This window comes from Ambystoma mexicanum, chromosome 13 (genome assembly GCF_040938575.1).
Source record: "Ambystoma mexicanum isolate Mex_15411 chromosome 13, UKY_AmexF1_1, whole genome shotgun sequence".
In the NCBI taxonomy this organism is placed as follows: Eukaryota; Metazoa; Chordata; class Amphibia; order Caudata; family Ambystomatidae; genus Ambystoma; species Ambystoma mexicanum.
In genome coordinates, this window is record NC_090938.1 from 30,627,953 (window position 1) to 30,651,594 (window position 23,642).

General features: G+C 53.4%; 1 protein-coding gene across 3 annotated transcripts in view; it reads left to right on the forward strand.

Moving 5' to 3' along the window:
- Window positions 1-6,202: 6,202 nt before the first annotated feature.
- The window catches only part of PRELP (proline and arginine rich end leucine rich repeat protein), an 84,092-nt gene continuing 66,652 nt past the window's right edge, over window positions 6,203-23,642 (forward strand). Inside the window, exon 1 of one of the 3 annotated variants that reach the window (XM_069633080.1) lies at window positions 6,203-6,346. The gene's annotated coding sequence lies outside the window, so the exon portion shown is untranslated. Of the gene's footprint in view, window positions 6,347-7,444; window positions 7,497-7,795; window positions 7,893-23,642 lie in introns of those variants that run through there. The other 2 variants (XM_069633082.1, XM_069633081.1) reach the window with 2 other exon arrangements.

The window sequence follows — 23,642 nt, forward strand, 5'->3', positions numbered from 1 at the left end:
GTAATTCAATGAAAAAACGTTGTTAAGGGGACATTATGGTTAAGTTGCACTAATAAAAATCTATGAAATTCAATGGAAAAACTTTGTTTAAGGGACGTTATGGTTACAAGTAAAACCGAAAGACCCCAGAAATTCGCCAGTTATGGTAAGATAAGCAACCATAACTCGCGCCACCACCATGCACTGCTAAAACTAACACCCAGGACATCAAAGATGACATCACAAATGTCATTGATGACAACACTGATGACATCACATATCTGGGCCACTTGTTTTTGTTCACTGAACTATATAGGCCAGGTGGTTTTGTTCACTGACAGTCAGAATATTAAAAATGAAAAAGGTGCTATATATCTAGACGTTAAGCTTGTGATATGTTCTTTAAGTACTTTCCTTAAGGTTTGGTCTCAACTCATGGAGCACATACATGGGGAGATGAGCAGGCCTCAAACACACAATTCATTTGTATACATGAAGATAAACTTTAATGTCATTAACATTTTCTGATGATGCTGTTTCTTTCTTCCTTACTTTAGTTTCCCTGTATGTGCCTCTGATTTGTATGCATTGTGGTTATTCATATGTATTGTTTGTACCAGCACAAGTGCTGTAAGTTTTGAATTGTTAGCTAGTTATTACATGTTTAACATTACTCAAAGCTCTGATAAGGGAGCATTCATTATGGTACTATCCAAAATGACACGATTATAAATAGTGAACTTCTATGGTGCATGCTGCAGTCATTGCCTATGTTTATATATGATTAGGTTTCTGTATTAACGACTACACTCCAATACAATGATATTAGATGAGTACATTCTTTAATAGATTATGTAGTTCATGATAGGTCACCCGATCACCCCTGACATCTTGTTATCAACAACATAAACATAACTCCTTGTAGGGACTTTTCATCAAAATGTATTTCACATGTGATGTCATCAATGGCATTTGTGATGTCATCTTTGATTTCCTGGGTGTTAGTCCTAGCAGTGCACAGTGGTGGCGCAAGTTATGGTTGCTTAGCTTACCATAATTGGCGAATTTCTGGGTTTTTTTGGTTTTACTTGTAACCATAATGTCCCTTTAACAAAGTTTTTTCATTGAATTTCATAGGTTTTTATTAGTGCAACTTAACCATAACGTCCCTTTACCAACATTTTTTTCATAGGTTTTTACCAGTGCGTGCTATTTTCCTACAACTTACTAATATCATACTTACCCAATATAACAATATTTTTGTCCAATTTACAAAGTGTCACCTTAAAACTCTGCCACTTGCCACCTTCTAAAATCATTTTTAACACGTCTATACACATTTTGCCACTATTTCAACTATTTTTGCATCCGTGGACGTCTACGAACATCTGACTTCATTGCGGACCTTCCGGACAGTGCTACATGACCATACACTGGCACGCGGCATGATGACGTGTCCGAGAAGCTGTCCGCACTTCACAATAAGATCCGTGCTTCGCACAGTTCAGAACTGATTTTTCTACTGATCTAGGAACTTTCAACTTCAAAATTTCCCTTGCACAGCTTCAACACCTATTCCTACTCATTATCCATTAACAATCTAGGACACAGTACATACTTTTAGCAACACTGCTATTTATCTTAAAATGGCATCGGCTAATGCCATCCCCCCTCCCAAAGAGCCACCACCACTTTGTAATCAAGGAGCATGAGAAACAGTGCCCCTAACTTAGAAATAACACACGCAGGGGTGTTGCTAGATCTGGAAAAGATCCGGGGCTACTCTGATGTTGGAACTGTTGAGACTGGGGGCTAGCTAGCCTTTTGGCTGTAGCTCCTGAGATTCGATCCTGGGCTACAACCAAAAGACCAGGGGCTATAGCCCCCTTAGCCCCCCCCTAGCAACGCCTCTGAACACACGTGCAACAGTTTCCCTTTTCCACCTACCCCTCCACATTAGTGATTGGTTGCTCTTCCCTCATTTCCTTCCCTACCTTTCGTTCTCAGCTCTCCTGCCAAAAAAAATACATCCAAAAACAACAAACGACATATTCCTTTAGGAACCACCTTTCACAGTTAAAAAATAGAACTAAAAAAAAAAAGCATGTATAGACTCCATCTCCTTTATATTTCTCAGTAAAGTACATAGGGCCTCATTACACGGACGGCGGTAAGGGTTAACGGTCACCGTTAATGGCAACGGTGACCGTTAACCCTTACCGCCGTACTACGAGGTCCCTTTGCGGGTTGGAGGAATTAACGCCTGCTTCTTGCAGGCGTTAAGTACCAACCCGCTAAGGGACCTCGGAGCTAATTACGGCACCGCAAAATTGCGGTGCCGTAATTAGCGCCTTCCCCATTCCCATAGAGCCCTATGGGGCAGAAATGGGAATGGGGAAGGGCAATGGCGGAAAGGGGATTTACCGCCCCTCCAACCTTGGAATGGGGCGGTAAATCCCCTTTCCGCCAAGGCGGTGCCGGTAATTTACCGGCATGGTCCAGGGTGCTAATAGCACCCTGGATTACCGCCTTCCGTGTAATGAGGCCCATAGACTTAATAAGATTTTCCAACATTTCCATTTGCATTTTGTGTTATGCTAATGGGAATATTGTGGCGTTCATCCTCTGTTCCAGGGACTGGAACGGTGGATACCGGCCCAGCAGCCCAAGTCATCAGCCCAAGCGAAGCGAGGGTGGATAACGAGTTTTCTGGACCATTATCCCCCCATTCCAGCCCCTGAAATGGGGGATGAAGGCCATTAGCACCCTAGCTTCCCAAAGCGGGAGCCCGGGGTGCTAAAAAATAGGATCTTTCTTCCAACACCAGGACGCCTGCGGCGTCCTGGTGTATGAAGGAAAATCCTTTTCCAGGATGGCCACCATGGAAAGGTAAGGTGAGGGTTCCATACGGGGCCCCTCTTCGCTTTCCATGGCAGCCTGCAGAAGGCGAAAAGAGAACCCTATAACCATATTACCACGAGCACATTTTTCTTCCCTTTCAAACCTATCCCAATTTCTAATAACTTTACCACAAAGCCGGTCCCAGGTGGACATGGCCACTTTAACCCCATGTTTTGTCACTCATGGTGATGGCCAGTTTGCTGCAAATCCACCCATGTTTTATTTTTTCAAAAGTGTCAAATGTATGCACCTACAATCGTCATATAACCTAACCCCCACTTGACAAAATCCATTCAGACTTTACGAAAACATCTATATCTAGATCTATCATCTTTTTGCAAACCTTTGTGTAGATTTGTCAAATGGCACCACATTTATAAGCCTTTACAATATTTTGGGACCCCCCTCTAATTTTGCCCCTTATTGACAAAATCCCACCAAACTTCGCAAAAACATGTATATCTAGATCTATCATCAGTTTGCCAAATTAAGTGTAGATGCGTCAAATGGCACCTCATTTACAAGCCGTTACATTATTTTGCGACACCCCCTCTATTTCTGCCCCCTCTTAGCAGAATCCCACCAAACTTTGTAAACCCATCCGGAATCAGGTCAAGTATATCATTGCAAAATGTCATGCAGTTTCATTAAGTGGCGCCAAAGTTATAAACCATCCAAGAACTGCTTTTCACCAACCCTGTAATGCTGAGGTGCCCGCAATCTTTTCAGGACTGTTTGTGGACTTGTACGGCGAAAACACCAGTTTTTTTGCTTCTTGCAGCCATACCCCATCCCATCCTCATCATCCCACACCTCCCCAGAGATTATTTGATAAATTTGACAACTGCAATGTTGTGTTTTTTAATATTGTTTTACCGCGATGTCTGCGGACACCGGCCGCTGTCTGCAAATCCAAGATGGCGGGCATTTCCAAAAATCTGACGCACTTCACGCTTTTCACCGTGGAATCAGTGGGCACGTCTGATGTCTGCGGAATCCACGTTGCCTTCTAAGCCAATCGGAGTCCTGTCCGCGGAGCGAACTGGGAAGTGTGTCCGCAGAGTGGAGCGAGATATTACAATTTTTTTTTACCTACATTGTGGTTGTTTTAAACAAAACTACTGGATGGATTTCCACCAAACACGCTTTCGGGACCAAGCTGCTGCTCCTGCCGCAAATTTGGTGAAATTCTGTCCAGCGATTTGGGCTGTAGGCGTGAGCAAAGTTTTTTCTCCATTCAGTCTATGGGGAAAAAAAAAATTGTGACCCCCTATAACTTTGCCCCCCCCTTGACCAAACCTCACCAAACTTTGCAAAATAATTCAGAGTGGGCCACATACATTGTCTGCAAAGTTTGGTGAGGATTCGTCGTCCAAGGGGAGGGAAGTTGGAAGCCGCTCAAAAAGTGCTCTTCTATCTCTCAGGAGATAGCTTTGGGGCAATGTGCTCGCCTTGGAAGCAAGACTACGCGGAGCAACACAGGTTCGATGCCCGGGTCCGCGCTTAGAAACCTCTTGGTATTAAGCACGTTAGAAATAACCATTTATAAACCAGCATGACGAATATATAAAACTTTATGTTAAGCGCGAAGAGTGATTATAGTTTTATTTTCACCGCCCTGAATGGGACTCTGTGTGCCAGAATGCAAAGTAATGATGGCCTAAACAATCCCCTGTGTTTTGCAACTCTACACTCAAGACTTAAACACACAGCAGCAAAACTGAGTGAAAAGGTCACCTGCTTGCAGCCATTGTTTCACACAGACTTGGAGCTGGTTATTGTGCACAGCGTCTAGTGGGCTTAACCCCTAGGGGAGCTATCCTCAGTTTTTCAGCTGGCAAAAGTATGCACAACAGTCCGCGTGGTGGGAGATTGAGTATAAAAACGAAAGGGCTGTGAGGCAGGTGGTAAGCTTCGTCCAAAGGCAATCATCCCTTTGCCAAAGACCAGTGTGACCTCCCGCCACCTAATTCACAAACTGGGTAGTATGTGGGGCCCCCCAATGCTTGCAGCCCAGCGGTGGAGAGAGAAAGAACTGGTCCTGGCAGGCTCCCAGGAAAATGCGCTGGAGAGACCCTCTTGCCCACTACACAGTCCAGTGTATCATCTAGCTCACGTCTAAGTTAGGCAAAACACATGGCTCATACGTGTCAGTGCTATGAGCAGGTTAAGGAGTACTTCAGCTTGTGGGGTGCTCATTATAAATGATCTATTTTTGTATTTTCTTTGCAGGAATCATTGAAGTATAATGCACTTTGTATAAGTGCAGCGTTTTGTGTAGTGTACATTTAACAGAATAACTTCTAAGTGATCCAAATTCTGGCAGCCAAAGGAGATATGACCCATTTAAGGAGAGGGATTTGCCCCGGGATTGTATAGATTGATCAAGTGTGGAACGAAGTCAGGCTTCCTGGTTGCAGTTTGTAATTTTCCAGGTTTAGGAGCACACATGCTCCCAACACATCTTTAGTTTTACACCAATATGCACTGACTCCCAAGAGGTAGAAAAGTAATGTGTGTAAGTAGATTACTGCATGAAGTTATTTTAATGGTCACTAGATGGCAGTGTCACTTTAATTTACTCTGTGATTGTAACAGGGAATGAGGTGATGCTTGGCTCGACTCCATTCGGGCTCTTCTTTCACAAAGGAACTCGAGCCGAGCCAGGGCGTGCATTTGTCTCTAAATGAGCTGGAGCTGAATCCGGCTCCTATCTCTCCAGAAAGGGCCTTAATTAGGTGTTACTGCACAAAGAGGGAGTGGGTTTATTTAAACCCTGGGTGCACATCAATATAGGTGGAGTGGTGTTTACTAAGGCATTTGCAGCCGGGCAAGGGGTGGGCTCATGTTCATTTGAATGCACACGGAGCAAGGGGAATGAACATGCACACACTGTTAGTGCACGCTTGGGGTGGAGGAGATGTTAGGCACGCACACGGCGTGAAGGTGGACACAGGGCGTGCACACAGGGGGCTCATACACACTGAGAGGAGCTCTGGGCTCGGGCCGTTGCACCCACCGGGGCAGAGAGTTCCTGCTGCAGGGAAGTGAGATGGCAGTGGGCACCAGCCCTGCTGCCATGCGGTGTGCTGGCCTCAGGGGCATGATGCTTTTGTTTGCCCTTGTGCCCTTTCCTTCCTGCAGGACCCCCCTCTCCATCCCACTGGCTCAACAGAGGGAAAAGTCATTAGACAGCAGCTTGAGAAGCGAGCGCATGTGTGTGTGTGCAGCACGTCCTGAGGACTTTGGCTAGCAGATAAAGCGCTTATTGTCCTCACAGCCCCCCCACGCCTCCTTTCTCTACCTCCCTCCTCCTCCCTCGCTCCCTCCCTCCATCCCACCCTCTCTGATGGAATCTTTGAGGAGTGCAGGCAGTGAACTCAGCAGTCTGGCAGTGCTCAGGCTGAGAGCTGAGCTGGAAGCGAGGGAAAGACAGAGAGCCGCCTGGGACTAGAGCACACCCCAGGTAAGAGACTGCACCCTGCACTAGAGCACATCTCAGGTGGGAGGCAGCCCCCTGCACTAGAACACACCTGAGGTGGGAGGCTGCACCCTGCACTAGAGCACGCCTCAGGTGGGAGGCAGCACCCTGGACTGGAGCACACCTCAGGTGGGAGGCAGCACCCTGCACTAGAACACACCTGAGGTGGGAGGCTGCACCTTGCACTAGAGCACGCCTCAGGTGGGAGGCAGCACCCTGGACTGGAGCACACCTCAGGTGGGAGGCTGCACCCTGCACTAGAGCACGCCTCAAGTGGGAGGCAGCACCCTGAACTGGAGCACACTTCACGTGGGAGGCAGCACCCTGCACTAGAACACACCTGAGGTGAGAGGCTGCACCCTGCACTAGAGCACGCCTCAATTGGGAGGTAGCACCATGGACTGGAGCACACCTCAGGTGGGAGACAGCACCCTGGACTGGAGCACACCTCAGGTGGGAGGCAGCACCCTGCACTAGAGCACACCTCAGGTGGGAGGCAGCACCCTGCACTAGAGCACACCCCAGGTGGGAGGCAGAACCCTGCACTAGAGCACACCCCAGGTAAGAGACTGCACCCTGCACTAGAGCACGCCTCAGGTGGGAGGCAGCACCCTGGAGTGGAGCACACCTCAGGTGGGAGGCTGCACCCTGCACTAGAGCACGCCTCAGGTGGGAGGCAGCACCCTGGACTGGAGCACACTTCACGTGGGAGGCAGCACCCTGCACTAGAACACACCTGAGGTGGGAGGCTGCACCCTGCACTAGAGCACGCCTCAGGTGGGAGGCAGCACCCTGGACTGGAGCACACGTCAGGTGGGAGGCAGCACCCTGGACTGGAGCACACCTCAGGTGGGAGGCAGCACCCTGCACTAGAGCACACCTCAGGTGGGAGGCAGCACCCTGCACTAGAGCACACCCAAGGTGGGAGGCAGAACCCTGCACTAGAGCACACCTCAGGTGGGAGGCAGCACCCTGCACTAGAGCACATCCCAGGTGGGAGGCAGACCCTGCACTAGAGCACACCCAGGTAAGAGACTGCACCCTGCACTAGAGCACACCTCAGGTGGGAGGCAGCACGCTGCACTAGAGCACACCCCAGGTGGGAGGCAGAACCCTGCACTAGAGCACACCCCAGGTAATAGACTGCACTCTGCACTAGAGCACACCTCAGGTGGGAGGCAGCACGCTGCACTAGAGCACACCTCAGGTGGGAGGCAGCACCCTGCACTAGAGCACGCCTCCGGTGGGAGGCAGCACCCTGCACTAGAGCACGCCGCAGGTGAGAGGCAGCACCCTGCACTAGAGCACACCTCAGGCGGGAAGCAGCACCCTGCACTAGAGCACGCCTCAGGTGGGAAGCAGCACCCTGCACTAGAGCACGCCTCAGGTGGGAGGCAGCACCCTGGACTAGAGCACACCAACGGCGGGAGGCAGCACCCTGGACTGGAGCACGCCTCAGGTGGGAGGCAGCAGCCTGCACTAGAGCACACCCCACGTAAGAGACTGCACCCTGCATTAGAGCACACCCCAGGTAAGAGACTGCACCCTGCACTAGAGCACACCTCAGGTAGGAGGCATCACCCTGCGCTAGAGCACACTTCAGGTGGGAGGCAGCACCCTGGACTACGACACACCTCGGGTAAGAGACAGCACTCTGAACTATAACCTAACATGAAGGGAGTGACCGCCCCCTGGACTGCAGCACGCCTCAGCTAAGAGACAGCAGACTGGACTATCGCACACCTTAGAGGAGAGACAGGACCCTAGACAAGGGTGGTCCTCGATACAGAACCCTGGGCTAGAGGGCGCCACGCGTGATAGACAGCACTCTGGACTATAGCACACCCCATGTAGGAGACAGCACCCTAGACAAGGGTGGTCCTCGATACAGAACCCTGGGCTAGAGGGCGCCACGCGTGATAGACAGCACTCTGGACTATAGCACACCCCATGTAGGAGACAGCACCCTAGACAAGGGTGGTCCTCGAGACGGCATCCGGGACTACAGTGCACCCAGGTGAGCGGTATTACCCTAAATAAAGGCGACCCCCCCACCCCATGCCCCCCATGAGAGGCCACACCGCAGGAATGGGCAGACTCATGGGCGATAGAAGGTGCCGGGGCTAGTGCATTGAAGCCCAAATCATTCTCGTGGCACTGCTGTAGGGCAGGACGAGGTAATGAAGCTGGAGAGGACAGAGAGCGAGGGGGGGGGGGGGGCAGACAGAGACAATCACACATAGATACACAGGAAAGCGAGAGAGAGAGAGAGAGAGAGAGAGGTGGAGAGACTGATAGACACAGAAGAAGGAGAGACGGTCACGCAGAGGGGGGAGGGGGTGGGGGCGGTGACAGGCATACAGGGCAAACGTCCATTTCACTCTTTGCCACTTTTCTAACTATTCTGCAACCCCCCCCCCACCCCCCCCCGCTCCCCGCCCCCGGTTCTGTTATTGACCACTTTCATGGCTGGCTCCACTTTGATTGATAGCTCTCCCCACTTAGTTGTAACTCACTCTCCACACTCGGGGGCCCTCTCTCTCAGACACAGGCCAGCACTGCCCTGTGCTGTGAAGTGACAGGTCCAGCCCTGGCATAGAGACAGCCTTGGAGAGGTGGCTCCCTGTGCCAGCCCTTCCCCTGTAGCTCCTCTCTCCTCCATCCTCTCCCTCTCCCTTTCTCTCTCACTCTCCCCCTACCCCCCTCTCTCCCCTTTCGTGCTATTCTTCTTGGTCTCCTCTCTCTATCCATCTTTCCCGCTCATCCATTCCTCTCTCTTCCACTCCCTCTCCTGTCCTCTCTCTCTCTTCCACTCCCTCTCCTGTCCTCTCTCTTCCACTCCCTCTCCTGTCCTCTCTATCCATCTTACTTGCTAACCCATTCCTCTCTCTTCCACTCCCTCTCCTGTCCTCTCTCTCTGTCTTCCACTCCCTCTCCTGTCCTCTCTCTTCCACCCCCTCTCCTGTCCTCTCTATCCATCTTCCCTTTTCACCCATTCCTATCTCTTCCACTCCCTCTCCTGTCCTCTCTCTCTCTCTTCCACTCCCTCTCCTGTCCTCTCTCTTCCACCCCCTCTCCTGTCCTCTCTATCCATCTTCCCTTTTCACCCATTCCTCTCTCTTCCACTCCCTCTCCTGTCCTCTCTCTCTCTCTCTCTCTTCCACTCCCTCTCCTGTCCTCTCTATCCTTCTTTCCTGCTCGCCATTCCTCTCTTCCACTCCTTCTCCTGTCCTCCCACTCCCTCTCCTGTCCTCTCTCTATCCATCTTCCCGCTCACCCATTCCTCTCTCTTCCACTCCCTCTCCTGTCCTCTCTCTATCCATCTTCCCTGCCACCCATTCCTCTCTCTTCCACTCCCTCTCCTGTCCTCTCTCTCTGTCTTCCACTCCCTCTCCTGTCCTCTCTCTCTCTCTTCCACTCCCTCTCCTGTCCTCTCTATCCATCTTCCCTGCTCGCCCATTCCTCTCTTCCACTCCCTCTCCTGTCCTCTCTCTCTCTCTTCCACTCCCCCTCCTGTCCTCTCTCTATCCATCTGCCCTGCTCACCCATTCCTCTCTCTTCCACTCCCTCTCCTGTCCTCTCTCTATCCATCTACCCTGCTCGCCCATTCCTCTCTCTTCCACTCCCTCTCCTGTCCTCTCTCTATCCATCTTCCCTTCTCTCTGTCCATCTTCCCTGCTCACCATTCCTCTCTCTTCCACTCCCCTCCTGTCCTCTATCCATCTTCCCTTCTCTCTATCCATCTTCCCTGCTCACCCATTCCTCTCCCTTCGACTCCCCCTCCTGTCTTCTCTCTATCCATCTTCTTTGCTCGCCCATTCCCCTCTCTTCCACTCCCTCTCTCTACCCATCTTCCCTGCTCGCCCATTCCTCTCTCTTACACTGCCCCTCCTGTCCTTCTATCCATCTTCCCTGCTCGCCCATTCCTCTCTCTTCCACTCCCCCTCCTATCCTCTCTCTATCTTCCCTGCTCGCCCATTCCTCTCTCTTCCACTCCCTCTCCTGTCCTCTCTCTGTCCATCTTCCCTGCTCGCCCATTCCTCTCTCTTACACTGCCCCTCCTATCCTCTCTCTATCTTCCCTGCTCGCCCATTCCTCTCTCTTCCACTCCCTCTCCTGTCCTCTCTCTATCCATCTTCCCTGCTCACCCATTCCTCTCTCTTCCACTCCCTCTCCTGTCCTCTCTCTATCCATCTACCCTGCTCGCCCATTCCTCTCTCTTCCACTCCCTCTCCTGTCCTCTCTCTCTCTCTCTTCCACTCCCTCTCCTGTCCTCTCTCTCTCTACCACTCCCCCTCCTGTCCTCTCTCTATCCGTCTTCCCTACTCACCCATTCCTCTCTCTTCCACTCCCCTCCTGTCCTCTCTCTATCCATCTTCCCTTCTCTCTTTCCATCTTCCCTGCTCGCCCATTCCCCTCTCTTCCACCCCCCCTCCTGTCCTCTCTCTATCCATCTTCCCTGCTCGTCCATTCCTCTCTCTTCCACTCCCCTCCTGCCCTCTCTCTATCCATCTTTCCTGCTCACCCATTCCTATCTCTTCCACTCCCCTCCTGTCCTCTCTCTATCCATCTTCCCTGCTCGCCCATTCCCCTCTCTTCCACTCCCTCTCTCTATCCATCTTCCCTGCTCGCCCATTCCCCTCTCTTCCACTCCCCCTCCTGTCTTCTCTCTATCCATCTTCCTTGCTCGCCCATTCCCCTCTCTTCCACTCCCTCTCTCTATCCATCTTCCCTGCTCGCCCATTCCTCTCTCTTCCACTCCCCCTCCTTTCCTCTCTCTATCTTCCCTGCTCGCCCATTCCTCTCTTTTCCACTCCCTCTCCTGTCCTCTCTCTGTCCATCTTCCCTGCTCGCCCATTCCTCTCTCTTACACTGCCCCTCCTATCCTCTCTCTATCTTCCCTGCTCGCCCATTCCTCTCTCTTACACTGCCCCTCCTATCCTCTCTCTATCTTCCCTGCTCGCTCATTCCCCTCTCTTCCACTCCCTCTCTCTACCCATCTTCCCTGCTCGCCCATTCCTCTCTCTTACACTGCCCCTCCTGTCCTCTCTATCCATCTTCCCTGCTCGCCCATTCCTCTCTCTTCCACTCCCCCTTCTATCCTCTCTCTATCTTCCCTGCTCGCCCATTCCTCTCTCTTCCACTCCCCTCCTGTCCTCTCTCTGTCCATCTTCCCTGCTCGCCCATTCCTCTCTCTTCCACTCCCCTCCTGTCCTCTCTCTATCCATCTTCCCTTCTCTCTATCCATCTTCCCTGCTCACCCATTCCTCTCTTCCACTCCTTCTTCTGTCCTCTCTCTATCCATCTTCTCTTCTCGCCCATTCCTCTCTCTTCCACTCCCCTCCTGTCCTCTCTCTATCCATCTTCCCTTCTCTCTATCCATCTTCCCTGCTCACCCATTCCTCTCTTCCACTCCCTCTCCTGTCCTCTCTATCCATCTTCCCTGCTCGCCCATTCCTCTCTCTTCCACTCCCTCTCCTGTCCTCTCTCTATCCATCTTCCCTTCTCTCTATCCATCTTCCCTTCTCTCTATCCATCTTCCCTGCTCGCCCATTCCTCTCTCTTCCACTCCCTCTCCTGTCCTCTCTCTATCCATCTTCCCTTCTCTCTATCCATCTTCCCTGCTCAACCATTCATCTCTCTTCCACTCGCCTCCTGTCTTCTCTCTATTCATCTTCCCTTCTCTCTATCCATCTTTCCTGCTCGCCCATTCATCTCTCTTCCACTCCCCTCCTGTCCTCTCTCTATTCATCTTCCCTTCTCTCTATCCATCTTCCCTGCTCGCCCATTCCTCTCTCTTCCACTCCCTCTCCTGTCCTCTCTCTATCCATCTTCCCTGCTCGCCCATTCCTCTCTCTTCCACTCCCTCTCCTGTCCTCTCTCTATCCATCTTCCCTTCTCTCTATCCATCTTCCCTGCTCACCCATTCCTCTCTTCCACTCCCTCTCCTGTCCTCTCTATCCATTTTCCCTGCTCGCCCATTCCTCTCTCTTCCACTCCCTCTCCTGTACTCTCTCTATCCATCTTCCCTTCTCTCTATCCATCTTCCCTGCTCACCCATTCCTCTATCTTCCACTCCCTCTCCTGTCCTCTCTCTATCCATCTTCCCTGCTCACCCATTCCCCTCTTCTACTCCCTCTCCTGTCCTCTCTATCCATTTTCCCTGCTCGCCCATTCCTCTCTCTTCCACTCCCTCTCCTGTCCTATCTCTATCCATCTTCCCTTCTCTCTATCCATCTTCCCTGCTCCCCCATTCCTCTATCTTCCACTCCCTCTCCTGTCCTCTCTATATCCATCTTCCCTGCTCGCCCATTCCTCTCTCTTCCACTCCCTCTCCTGTCCTCTCTCTATCCATCTTCCCTCTCTCTATTCATCTTCCCTTCTCTCTATCCATCTTCCTTTCTCTCTATCCATCTTCCATTCTCTCTATCCATCTTCCCTTCTCGCTATCCATCTTCCCTGCTCACCCATTCCTCTCTTCCACTCCCTCTCCTGTCCTCTCTATCCATTTTCCCTGCTGGTCCATTCCTCTCTCTTCCACTCCCTCTCCTGTCCTCTCTCTATCCATCTTCCCTTCTCTCTATCCATCTTCCCTGCTCGCCCATTCCTCTCTCTTCCACTCCCTCTCCTGTCCTCTCTCTATCCATCTTCCCTCTCTCTATTCATCTTCCCTTCTCTCTATCCATCTTCCCTTCTCTCTATCCATCTTCCCTTCTCTCTATCCATCTTCCCTGCTCACCCATTCCTCTCTTCCACTCCCTCTCCTGTCCTCTCTATCCATTTTCCCTGCTGGTCCATTCCTCTCTCTTCCACTCCCTCTCCTGTCCTCTCTCTATCCATCTTCCCTTCTCTCTATCCATCTTCCCTTCTCTCTATCCATCTTCCCTTCTCTCTATCCATCTTCCCTGCTCACCCATTCCTCTCTTCCACTCCCTCTCCTGTCCTCTCTATCCATTTTCCCTGCTGGTCCATTCCTCTCTCTTCCACTCCCCTCCTGTGCTCTCTCTATCCATCTTCCCTGCTCACCCATTCCTCTCTCTTCAACTCCCTCTCCTGTCCTCTCTCTATCCATCTTCCCTTCTCTCTATCCATCTTCCCTGCTCGCCCATTCCTCTATCTTCCACTCCCTCTCCTGTCCTCTCTCTATCCATCTTCCCTGCTCGCCCATTCCTCTCTCTTCCACTCCCTCTCCTGTCCTCTCTCTATCCATCTTCCCTGCTTGCCCATTCCTCTCTCTTCCACTCCCTCTCCTGTCCTCTCTTTATCCATCTTCCCTTCTCTCTATCCATCTTCCCTGCTCGCCCATTCCTCTCTTCCACTCCCTCTCCTGTCCTCTCTCTATCCATCTTCCCTGCTCACCCATTCCTCTCTTCCACTCCCTCTCCTGTCCTCTGTATCCATTTCCCTGCTCGCCCATTCCTCTCTCTTCCACTCCCTCTCCTGTCCTCTCTCTATCCATCTTCCCTGCTCACCCATTCCTCTCTCTTCCACTCCCTCTCCTGTCCTCTCTCTATCCATCTTCCCTTCTCTCTATCCATCTTCCCTGCTCGCCCATTCCTCTCTCTTCCACTCCCTCTCCTGTCCTCTCTCTATCCATCTTCCCTGCTCGCCCATTCCTCTCTCTTCCACTCCCTCTCCTGTCCTTTCTCTGTCCATCTTCCCTGCTCGCCCATTCCTCTCTCTTCCACCCCCTCTCCTGTCCTCTCTCTATCCATCTTCCCTGCTCGCCCATTCCTCTCTCTTCCACCCCCTCTCCTGTCCTCTCTCTATCCATCTTCCCTTCTCTCTACCCATCTTCCCTTCTCTCTATCCATCTTCCCTGCTCACCCATTCCTCTCTTCCACTCCCTCTCCTGTCCTCTCTATCCATTTTCCCTGCTCACCCATTCCTCTCTTCGACTCCCTCTCCTGTCCTCTCTATCCATTTTCCCTGCTGGTCCATTCCTCTCTCTTCCACTCCCTCTCCTGTCCTCTCTCTATCCATCTTCCCTTCTCTCTATCCATCTTCCCTTCTCTCTATCCATCTTCCCTTCTCTCTATCCATCTTCCCTGCTCACCCATTCCTCTCTTCCACTCCCTCTCCTTTCCTCTCTATCCATTTTCCCTGCTGGTCCATTCCTCTCTCTTCCACTCCCCTCCTGTGCTCTCTCTATCCATCTTCCCTGCTCACCCATTCCTCTCTCTTCCACTCCCTCTCCTGTCCTCTCTCTATCCATCTTCCCTTCTCTCTATCCATCTTCCCTGCTCGCCCATTCCTCTATCTTCCACTCCCTCTCCTGTCCTCTCTCTATCCATCTTCCCTGCTCGCCCATTCCTCTCTCTTCCACTCCCTCTCCTGTCCTCTCTCTATCCATCTTCCCTGCTTGCCCATTCCTCTCTCTTCCACTCCCTCTCCTGTCCTCTCTCTATCCATCTTCCCTTCTCTCTATCCATCTTCCCTGCTCGCCCATTCCTCTCTCTTCCACTCCCTCTCCTGTCCTCTCTCTATCCATCTTCCCTGCTCACCCATTCCTCTCTTCCACTCCCTCTCCTGTCCTCTCTATCCATTTTCCCTGCTCGCCCATTCCTCTCTTCCACTCCCTCTCCTGTTCTCTCTCTATCCATCTTCCCTGCTCACCCATTCCTCTCTCTTCCACTCCCTCTCCTGTCCTCTCTCTATCCATCTTCCCTTCTCTCTATCCATCTTCCCTGCTCGCCCATTCCTCTCTCTTCCACTCCCTCTCCTGTCCTCTCTCTATCCATCTTCCCTGCTCGCCCATTCCTCTCTCTTCCACTCCCTCTCCTGTCCTCTCTCTGTCCATCTTCCCTGCTCGCCCATTCCTCTCTCTTCCACCCCCTCTCCTGTCCTCTCTCTATCCATCTTCCCTGCTCGCCCATTCCTCTCTCTTCCACCCCCTCTCCTGTCCTCTCTCTATCCATCTTCCCTTCTCTCTATCCATCTTCCCTTCTCTCTATCCATCTTCCCTTCTCTCTATCCATCTTCCCTGCTCACCCATTCCTCTCTTCCACTCCCTCTCCTGTCCTCTCTATCCATTTTCCCTGCTCGCCCATTCCTCTATCTTCCACTCCCTCTCCTGTCCTCTCTCTATCCATCTTCCCTGCTCGCCCATTCCTCTCTCTTCCACTCCCTCTCCTGTCCTCTCTCTATCCATCTTCCCTGCTCGCCCATTCCTCTCTCTTCCACTCCCCTCCTGTCCTCTCTCTAGCCACCTTCCCTTCTCTCTATCCATCTTCCCTGCTCGCCCATTCCACCGCGCACCTCCCCCTTCTCCCCCAGCCTCTTCCCCGCTTCTGCCACGGTCGGGCTGGGGCCCACTTCCTGGAATGGGGAATGCTTCTTCCCAGACAGACTCTGCAGCGCCCTGGGGGGCATTAGGGGGTAGAGTGTGTTGGCCACAGTTCAGTGTAAAGGCTGTGTGTTCAGTGCCACTGCCTACATCTACCAGCTGCATAGTTCAGTGCTTACCAGAGTGGGCTATTTTGGCCCCACACTCGCATGTTGGGCCTCGGGCACTACCCTATTGTCAGTCCAGGCAATTTTTCGACCCCGTTCCTTCCTCTTCTCCCTCCCTCCCTTTTCATTTTTAAATTGCTGTCTCGTCGCTTTGTCTCCTTCCTCCCCGTTCTTCTTTCCTCCCCACCTCCTACGTCTCCCCGCTTCACTCTTTTCCTCCTCTGCCCTCTCTTTTCCTCCTCTGCCTTCTCTCTTTCCTGCTCCACCCTCTCTCTTTTCCGCCTCTGCCCCTCTCTTTCTCTCTTTTCCTCCTCCGCTCTCTCTCCTTTCCACCTCCGCTCTCTCTTTTCCTCCTCCACTCTCTCTTTTCCTCCTCCGCCCTCTTTTCCTCCTCCGCCCTCTCCCTTTCCCTCCTCCGCCCTACCTCGTTTCCTCCCCTCTTTTCCTCCTATGCCCCTCTCTTTTCCTCCTCCACCCTTTCTCTTTTCCTCCTCCACCCTTTCTCTTTTCCTCCTCCACCCTCTCTCTTTTCCTCCTCTGCCCCTCTCTCTTTTCCTCCTGCCCCTCTCTCTTTTCCTCCTTTGCCCCTCTCTTTTCCTCCCCCCTCTTTTCCTCCTCCTCCCTCTCTTTTTTCTCCTCCGCCCTCTCTTTTCCTCCTCCGCCCTCTCTCTCTTTTCCTCCTCTGCCCTCTCTCTTCCTCCTCTGCCCTCTCTCTTTTCCTCTTCTGCCCCTCTCTCTTTTCCTCCTCTGCCCTCTCTCTTCCTCCTCTGCCCTCTCTCTTTTCCTCTTCTGCCCCTCTCTCTTTTCCTCCTCCTCTGCCCCTCTCCTTTCATCCTCTGCCCCTCTAGTCTTTTCCTCCTCCGCCCCTCTCTTTTCCTCCTCCGCCCTCTCTCTTTTTTCCTCCTCTGCCCCCTCTCTTTTCCTCCTCCTCCGCCCCTCTCTTTTCCACCTCCGCCCTCTCTCTTTTCCTCCTCCTCCGCCCCTCTCTTTTCCTCCTCTGCCCCCTCTCTTTTCCTCCTCTTCTGCCCCTCTCTCTTTTCCTCCTCCGCCCCTCTCTTTTCCTCCTCCGCCCTCTCTCTTTTTTCCTCCTCTGCCCCCTCTCTTTTCCTCCTCCTCCGCCCCTCTCTTTTCCACCTCCGCCCTCTCTCTTTTCCTCCTCCTCCGCCCCTCTCTTTTCCTCCTCTGCCCCCTCTCTTTTCCTCCTCTTCTGCCCCTCTCTCTTTTCCTCCTCCGCCCCTCTCTTTTCCTCCTCCGCCCTCTCTCTTTTTTCCTCCTCTGCCCCCTCTCTTTTCCTCCTCCTCCGCCCCTCTCTTTTCCACCTCCGCCCTCTCTCTTTTCCTCCTCCTCCGCCCCTCTCTTTTCCTCCTCCTCCGCCCCCTCTCTTTTCCTCCTCCTCCGCCCCTCTCCTTTTCCTCCTCCGCCCCTCTCTTTTCCTCCTCCGCCCTCTCTCTTTTTTCCTCCTCCGCCCCCTCTCTTTTCCTCCTCCTCCGCCCCTCTCTTTTCCACCTCCGCCCTCTCTCTTTTCCTCCTCCTCCGCCCCTCTCTTTTCCTCCTCCACCCTCTATCGTTTCCTCCTCCGCCCTCTCTCTTTTCCTTCTCTGCTCCTCTCTTGTTTCCTCCTCTACCCCTCTCGCTTTTCCTCCTCCGCCCCTCTCCTTTCCTCCACTGCCCCTCTCTCTTTTCGTCCTCCGGCCCTCTCCTTTCATCCTCTGCCCCTCTAGTCTTTTCCTCCTCCGCCCTCTCTCTTTTCCTCCTCTGCCCTCTCTCTTTTCCTCCTCCTCCGCCCCTCTCTTTTCCACCTCCGCCCTCTCTCTTTTCCTCCTCCTCCGCCCCTCTCTTTTCCTCCTCCGCCCCTCTCTTTTCCTCCTCCGCCCTCTCTCTTTTTTCCTCCTCTGCCCCCTCTCTTTTCCTCCTCCTCCGCCCCTCTCTTTTCCTCCTCCGCCCCTCTCTTTTCCTCCTCCGCCCTCTCTCTTTTTTCCTCCTCTGCCCCCTCTCTTTTCCTCCTCCTCCGCCCCTCTCTTTTCCACCTCCGCCCTCTCTCTTTTCCTCCTCCTCCGCCCCTCTCTTTTCCTCCTCTGCCCCCTCTCTTTTCCTCCTCCTCTGCCCCTCTCTTTTCCTCCTCCTCCGCCCCTCTCTTTTCCACCTCCGCCCTCTCTCTTTTCCTCCTCCTCTGCCCCCTCTCTTTTCCTCCTCTGCCCCCTCTCTTTTCCTCCTCTGCCCCCTCTCTTTTCCTCTTCCTCTGCCCCTCTCTTTTCCTCCTCCGCCCCTCTCTTTTCCTCCTATTCCCTCTATCGTTTCCTCCTCCGCCCTCTCTCTTTGACTCCTTTGCCCCTCTCTTTTGCTCCTCTACCCCTCTATCTTTTCCTCCTCTGCCCTCTCTCTTTTCCTCTTCCTCTGCCCCTCTCTTTTCCTCCTCCGCCCCTCTCTTTTCCTCCTCCACCCTCTCTCTTTTCCACCTCTGCCCTCTCTCTTTTCCTCCTCCTCTGCCCCTCTCTTTTCCTCCTATTCCCTCTATCGTTTCCTCCTCCGCCCTCTCTCTTTGACTCCTTTGCCCCTCTCTCTTTTCCTCCTCCTCTGCCCCTCTCTTTTCCTCCTCGGCCCTATCTCTTTTCCTCCTCCTCTGCCCCTCTCTTTTCCTCCTCTGCCCTCTATCTTTTCCTCCTCTGCCCTCTCTCTTTTCCTCCTCCTCTGCCCCTCTCTTTTCCTCCTCCGCCCCTCTCTTTTCCTCCTCCGCCCTCTATCGTTTCCTCCTCCGCCCTCTCTCTTTGACTCCTTCGCCCCTCTCTTTTCCTCCTCTGCCCTCTCTCTTTTCTCCTCAGCCCTCTCTCTTTTCCTCCTCCTCCGTCCCTCTTTTCCTCCTCTGCCCCTCTCTTTTCCTCCTCGCCCTCTCTCTTTTCCTCCTTCGCCCCTCTTTTCCTCCTTCACCCCTCTCTTCTCTTCCTCCGCCCTCTCTCTTTTCCTCCTCAGCCCTCTCTCTTTTCCTCCTCCTCCGTCCCTCTTTTCCTCCTCTGCCCCTCTCTTTTCCTCCTCTGCCCCCTCTCTTTTCCTCCTTCGCCCCTCTTTTCCTCCTTCACCCCTCTCTTCTCTTCCTCCGCCCTCTCTCTTTTCCTCCTCTGCCCTCTATCTTTTCCTCCTCCTCTGTCCCTCTCTTTTCCTCCTCCGCCCTCTATCGTTTCCTCCTCCGCCCTCTCTCTTTTCCTCCTCCTCTGCCCCTCTCTTTTCCTCCTCCACCCCTCTCTTTTCCTTCTCCGCCCTCTATCGTTTCCTTTTCCGCCCTCTCTTTTGCTCCTCTACCCCTCTCTTTTCCTCCTCCTCTGCCCTTTCTCTTTTCCTCCTCCTCTGCCCTCTCTCTTTTCGTCCTCCGCCCCTCTCCTTTCCTCCACTGCCCCTCTCTCTTTTCGTCCTACGGCCCTCTCCTTTCATCCTCTGCCCCTCTAGTCTTTTCCTCCTCCGCCCTCTCTCTTTTCCTCCTCTGCCCTCTCTCTTTTCCTCCTCCACCCTCTCTCTTTTCCACCTCCGCCCTCTCTCTTTTCCTCCTCCTCCGCCCCTCTCTTTTCCTCCTCCGCCCCTCTCTTTTCCTCCTCCGCCCTCTCTCTTTTTTCCTCCTCTGCCCCCTCTCTTTTCCTCCTCCTCCGCCCCTCACTTTTCCACCTCCGCCCTCTCTCTTTTCCTCCTCCTCCGCCCCTCTCTTTTCCTCCTCCGCCCCTCTCTTTTCCTCCTCCGCCCTCTCTCTTTTTTCCTCCTCTGCCCCCTCTCTTTTCCTCCTCCTCCGCCCCTCACTTTTCCACCTCCGCCCTCTCTCTTTTCCTCCTCCTCTACCCCTCTCTTTTCCTCCTCCTCTGCCCTTTCTCTTTTCCTCCTCCTCAGCCCCTCTCTTTTCCTCCTCCGCCCTCTCCTTTTCCTCCTCCGCCCCTCTCTTTTCCTCCTCCGCCCTCTCTCTTTTTTCCTCCTCTGCCCCCTCTCTTTTCCTCCTCCTCCGCCCCTCACTTTTCCACCTCCGCCCTCTCTCTTTTCCTCCTCCTCCGCCCCTCTCTTTTCCTCCTCTGCCCTTTCTCTTTTCCTCCTCCTCAGCCCCTCTCTTTTCCTACTCCGTCCCTCTCTTTTCCTCCTCCGCCCTCTCTCTTTGACTCATTCGCCCCTCTCTTTTGCTCCTCTGCCCTCTCTCTTTTGCTCCTCTACCCCTCTCTTTTCCTCCTCCTCTGCCCTTTCTCTTTTCCTCCTCCTCAGCCCCTCTCTTTTCCTACTCCGTCCCTCTCTTTTCCTCCTCCGCCCTCTCTCTTTGACTCATTCGCCCCTCTCTTTTGCTCCTCTGCCCCCTCTCTTTTGCTCCTCTACCCCTCTTTCTTTTCCTCCTCCTCTGCCCTCTCTCTTTTCCTCCTCCTCTGCCCTCTCTCTTTTCCTCCTCCGCCCCTCTCTTTTCCTCCTCTGCCCTTTCTCTTTTCCTCCTCCTCAGCCCCTCTCTTTTCCTACTCCGTCCCTCTCTTTTCCTCCTCCGCCCTCTCTCTTTGACTCATTCGCCCCTCTCTTTTGCTCCTCTGCCCTCTCTCTTTTGCTCCTCTACCCCTCTCTTTTCCTCCTCCTCTGCCCTTTCTCTTTTCCTCCTCCTCAGCCCCTCTCTTTTCCTACTCCGTCCCTCTCTTTTCCTCCTCCGCCCTCTCTCTTTGACTCATTCGCCCCTCTCTTTTGCTCCTCTGCCCCCTCTCTTTTGCTCCTCTACCCCTCTTTCTTTTCCTCCTCCTCTGCCCTCTCTCTTTTCCTCCTCCTCTGCCCTCTCTCTTTTCCTCCTCTGCCCTCTCTCCTTTCCTCCTCCGCCCCTCTCTTTTCCTCCTCCGCCCCCTCTCTTTTCCTCCTCCTCTGCCCTTTCTCTTTTCCTCCTCCTCTGCCCCCTCTCTTTTCCTCCTCCGCCCTCTCTCTTTTCCTCCTCTGCCCTCTCTCCTTTCCTCCTCTGCCCCCTCTCTTTTCCTCCTCCTCCGCCCCTCTCTTTTCCTCCTCCTCTGCCCTCTCTCTTTTCCTCCTCCTCTGCCCTCTCTCTTTTCCTCCTCTGCCCTCTCTCCTTTCCTCCTTCGCCTCTCTCTTTTCCTCCTCCTCTGCCCTCTCTCTTTTCCTCCTCTGCCCTCTCTCCTTTCCTCCTTCGCCTCTCTCTTTTCCTCCTCTGCCCCCTCTCTTTTCCTCCTCTGCCCCCTCTCTTTTCCTCCTCCTCCGCCCCTCTCTTTTCCTCCTCTGCCCCCTCTCTTTTCCTCCTCCTCCGCCCCCTCTCTTTTCCTCCTCTGCCCCCTCTCTTTTCCTCCTCCTCTGCCCCTCTCTTTTCCTCCTCCGCCCTCTCTCTTTGACTCATTCGCCCCTCTCTTTTGCTCCTCTGCCCCCTCTCTTTTGCTCCTCTACCCCTCTTTCTTTTCCTCCTCCTCTGCCCTCTCTCTTTTCCTCCTCCTCTGCCCTCTCTCTTTTCCTCCTCCGCCCCTCTCTTTTCCTCCTCTGCCCTTTCTCTTTTCCTCCTCCTCAGCCCCTCTCTTTTCCTACTCCGTCCCTCTCTTTTCCTCCTCCGCCCTCTCTCTTTGACTCATTCGCCCCTCTCTTTTGCTCCTCTGCCCTCTCTCTTTTGCTCCTCTACCCCTCTCTTTTCCTCCTCCTCTGCCCTTTCTCTTTTCCTCCTCCTCAGCCCCTCTCTTTTCCTACTCCGTCCCTCTCTTTTCCTCCTCCGCCCTCTCTCTTTGACTCATTCGCCCCTCTCTTTTGCTCCTCTGCCCCCTCTCTTTTGCTCCTCTACCCCTCTTTCTTTTCCTCCTCCTCTGCCCTCTCTCTTTTCCTCCTCCTCTGCCCTCTCTCTTTTCCTCCTCTGCCCTCTCTCCTTTCCTCCTCCGCCCCTCTCTTTTCCTCCTCCGCCCCCTCTCTTTTCCTCCTCCTCTGCCCTTTCTCTTTTCCTCCTCCTCTGCCCCCTCTCTTTTCCTCCTCCGCCCTCTCTCTTTTCCTCCTCTGCCCTCTCTCCTTTCCTCCTCTGCCCCCTCTCTTTTCCTCCTCCTCCGCCCCTCTCTTTTCCTCCTCCTCTGCCCTCTCTCTTTTCCTCCTCCTCTGCCCTCTCTCTTTTCCTCCTCTGCCCTCTCTCCTTTCCTCCTTCGCCTCTCTCTTTTCCTCCTCCTCTGCCCTCTCTCTTTTCCTCCTCTGCCCTCTCTCCTTTCCTCCTTCGCCTCTCTCTTTTCCTCCTCTGCCCCCTCTCTTTTCCTCCTCTGCCCCCTCTCTTTTCCTCCTCCTCCGCCCCTCTCTTTTCCTCCTCTGCCCCCTCTCTTTTCCTCCTCCTCTGCCCCCTCTCTTTTCCTCCTCCGCCCTCTCTCTTTTCCTCCTCTGCCCTCTCTCCTTTCCTCCTCTGCCCCCTCTCTTTTCCTCCTCCTCCGCCCCTCTCTTTTCCTCCTCCTCTGCCCTCTCTCTTTTCCTCCTCCTCTGCCCTCTCTCTTTTCCTCCTCTGCCCTCTCTCCTTTCCTCCTTCGCCTCTCTCTTTTCCTCCTCCTCTGCCCTCTCTCTTTTCCTCCTCTGCCCTCTCTCCTTTCCTCCTTCGCCTCTCTCTTTTCCTCCTCTGCCCCCTCTCTTTTCCTCCTCTGCCCCCTCTCTTTTCCTCCTCCTCCGCCCCTCTCTTTTCCTCCTCTGCCCCCTCTCTTTTCCTCCTCCTCCGCCCCTCTCTTTTCCTCCTCCGCCCTCTCTCTTTGACCCCACTCTCTGAGCTACTCTCATCCTTCTACTTTCTCCCTCTCATTCTCTCTAGTGGCACTTTCCTTCGGAGTTAATGATTTTCCAGGTGTCAAGACAATTACCTCATAACTATCACTCCTCTTCCACCATCACCCCTTCCTCGCCTCACTCCTTCATCTACGCTCACCCCCCTGCATTCACTGACACCCCCACAGTAACCATCACGCCCTCTTTCATCATCACTCCTCCTTCACCAATCACGCCAATGTGTCAAGCTTCCCCTCTTTCTTCCCCTCTTCTACCTCTTCACTCCTACTCCTCAATCTCTCCCCCTTTCTATGTCTCTCTCTCTCCTCTCTCCCCCTTTCTCTCTCTCCCTTACTTTCTCTCCCCTCTTTCCCGCTCCCCCTCTCCCTCCCCTTTCTCTCTCCCCTCTCACTGCTCTCTCCTTACTCCCTCTCTCCTTTCTCTCTCTCTCCCCTTCTCGCTCCCCTCTCTCTTTCCTCACTTCCCGTCCTCGCTCTTCCCTTTCTCACTCTCTCTCCCCTTTTGCTAGTCCCTCTCTCCCCTTTCTCTCTCCCCTCTCTTTCTCCCCTCTCACTGCTCTCTCCTTACTCCCTCTCCCCTTTCTCTCTCTCCCCCTCTCTCCTTTCTCTCTCTTTCCCCTTCTCGCTCCCCTCTCTCTTTCCTCTCTCCCCGTTCTCTTCTCTTTCTCTTGCTTATCCCTCTCTACACTTTCTCTCTCACCCCTCTCTCGTTCCTCTCTCCCCGTCCTCGCTCTTCCCTTTCTCACTCTCTCTCACCTTTTGCTAGTCCCTCTCTCCCCTTTCTCTCTCTCCTTTCTCTCTCCCTCACCCCTCTCTCTTTCCTCTCTCCCCGTCCTCGCTCTTCCCTTTCTCACTCTCTCTCCCCTTTTGCTAGTCCCTCTCTCCCCTTCCTCTCTCTCCTTTCTCTCTCCCTCACCCCTCTCTCTTTCCTCTCTCCCCGTCCTCGCTCTTCCCTTTCTCACTCTCTCTCCCCTTTTGCTAGTCCCTCTCTCCCCTTTCTCTCTCTCCTTTCTCTCTCCCTCACCCCTCTCTCTTTCCTCTCTCCCCGTCCTCGCTCTTCCCTTTCTCACTCTCTCTCCCCTTTTGCTAGTCCCTCTCTCCCC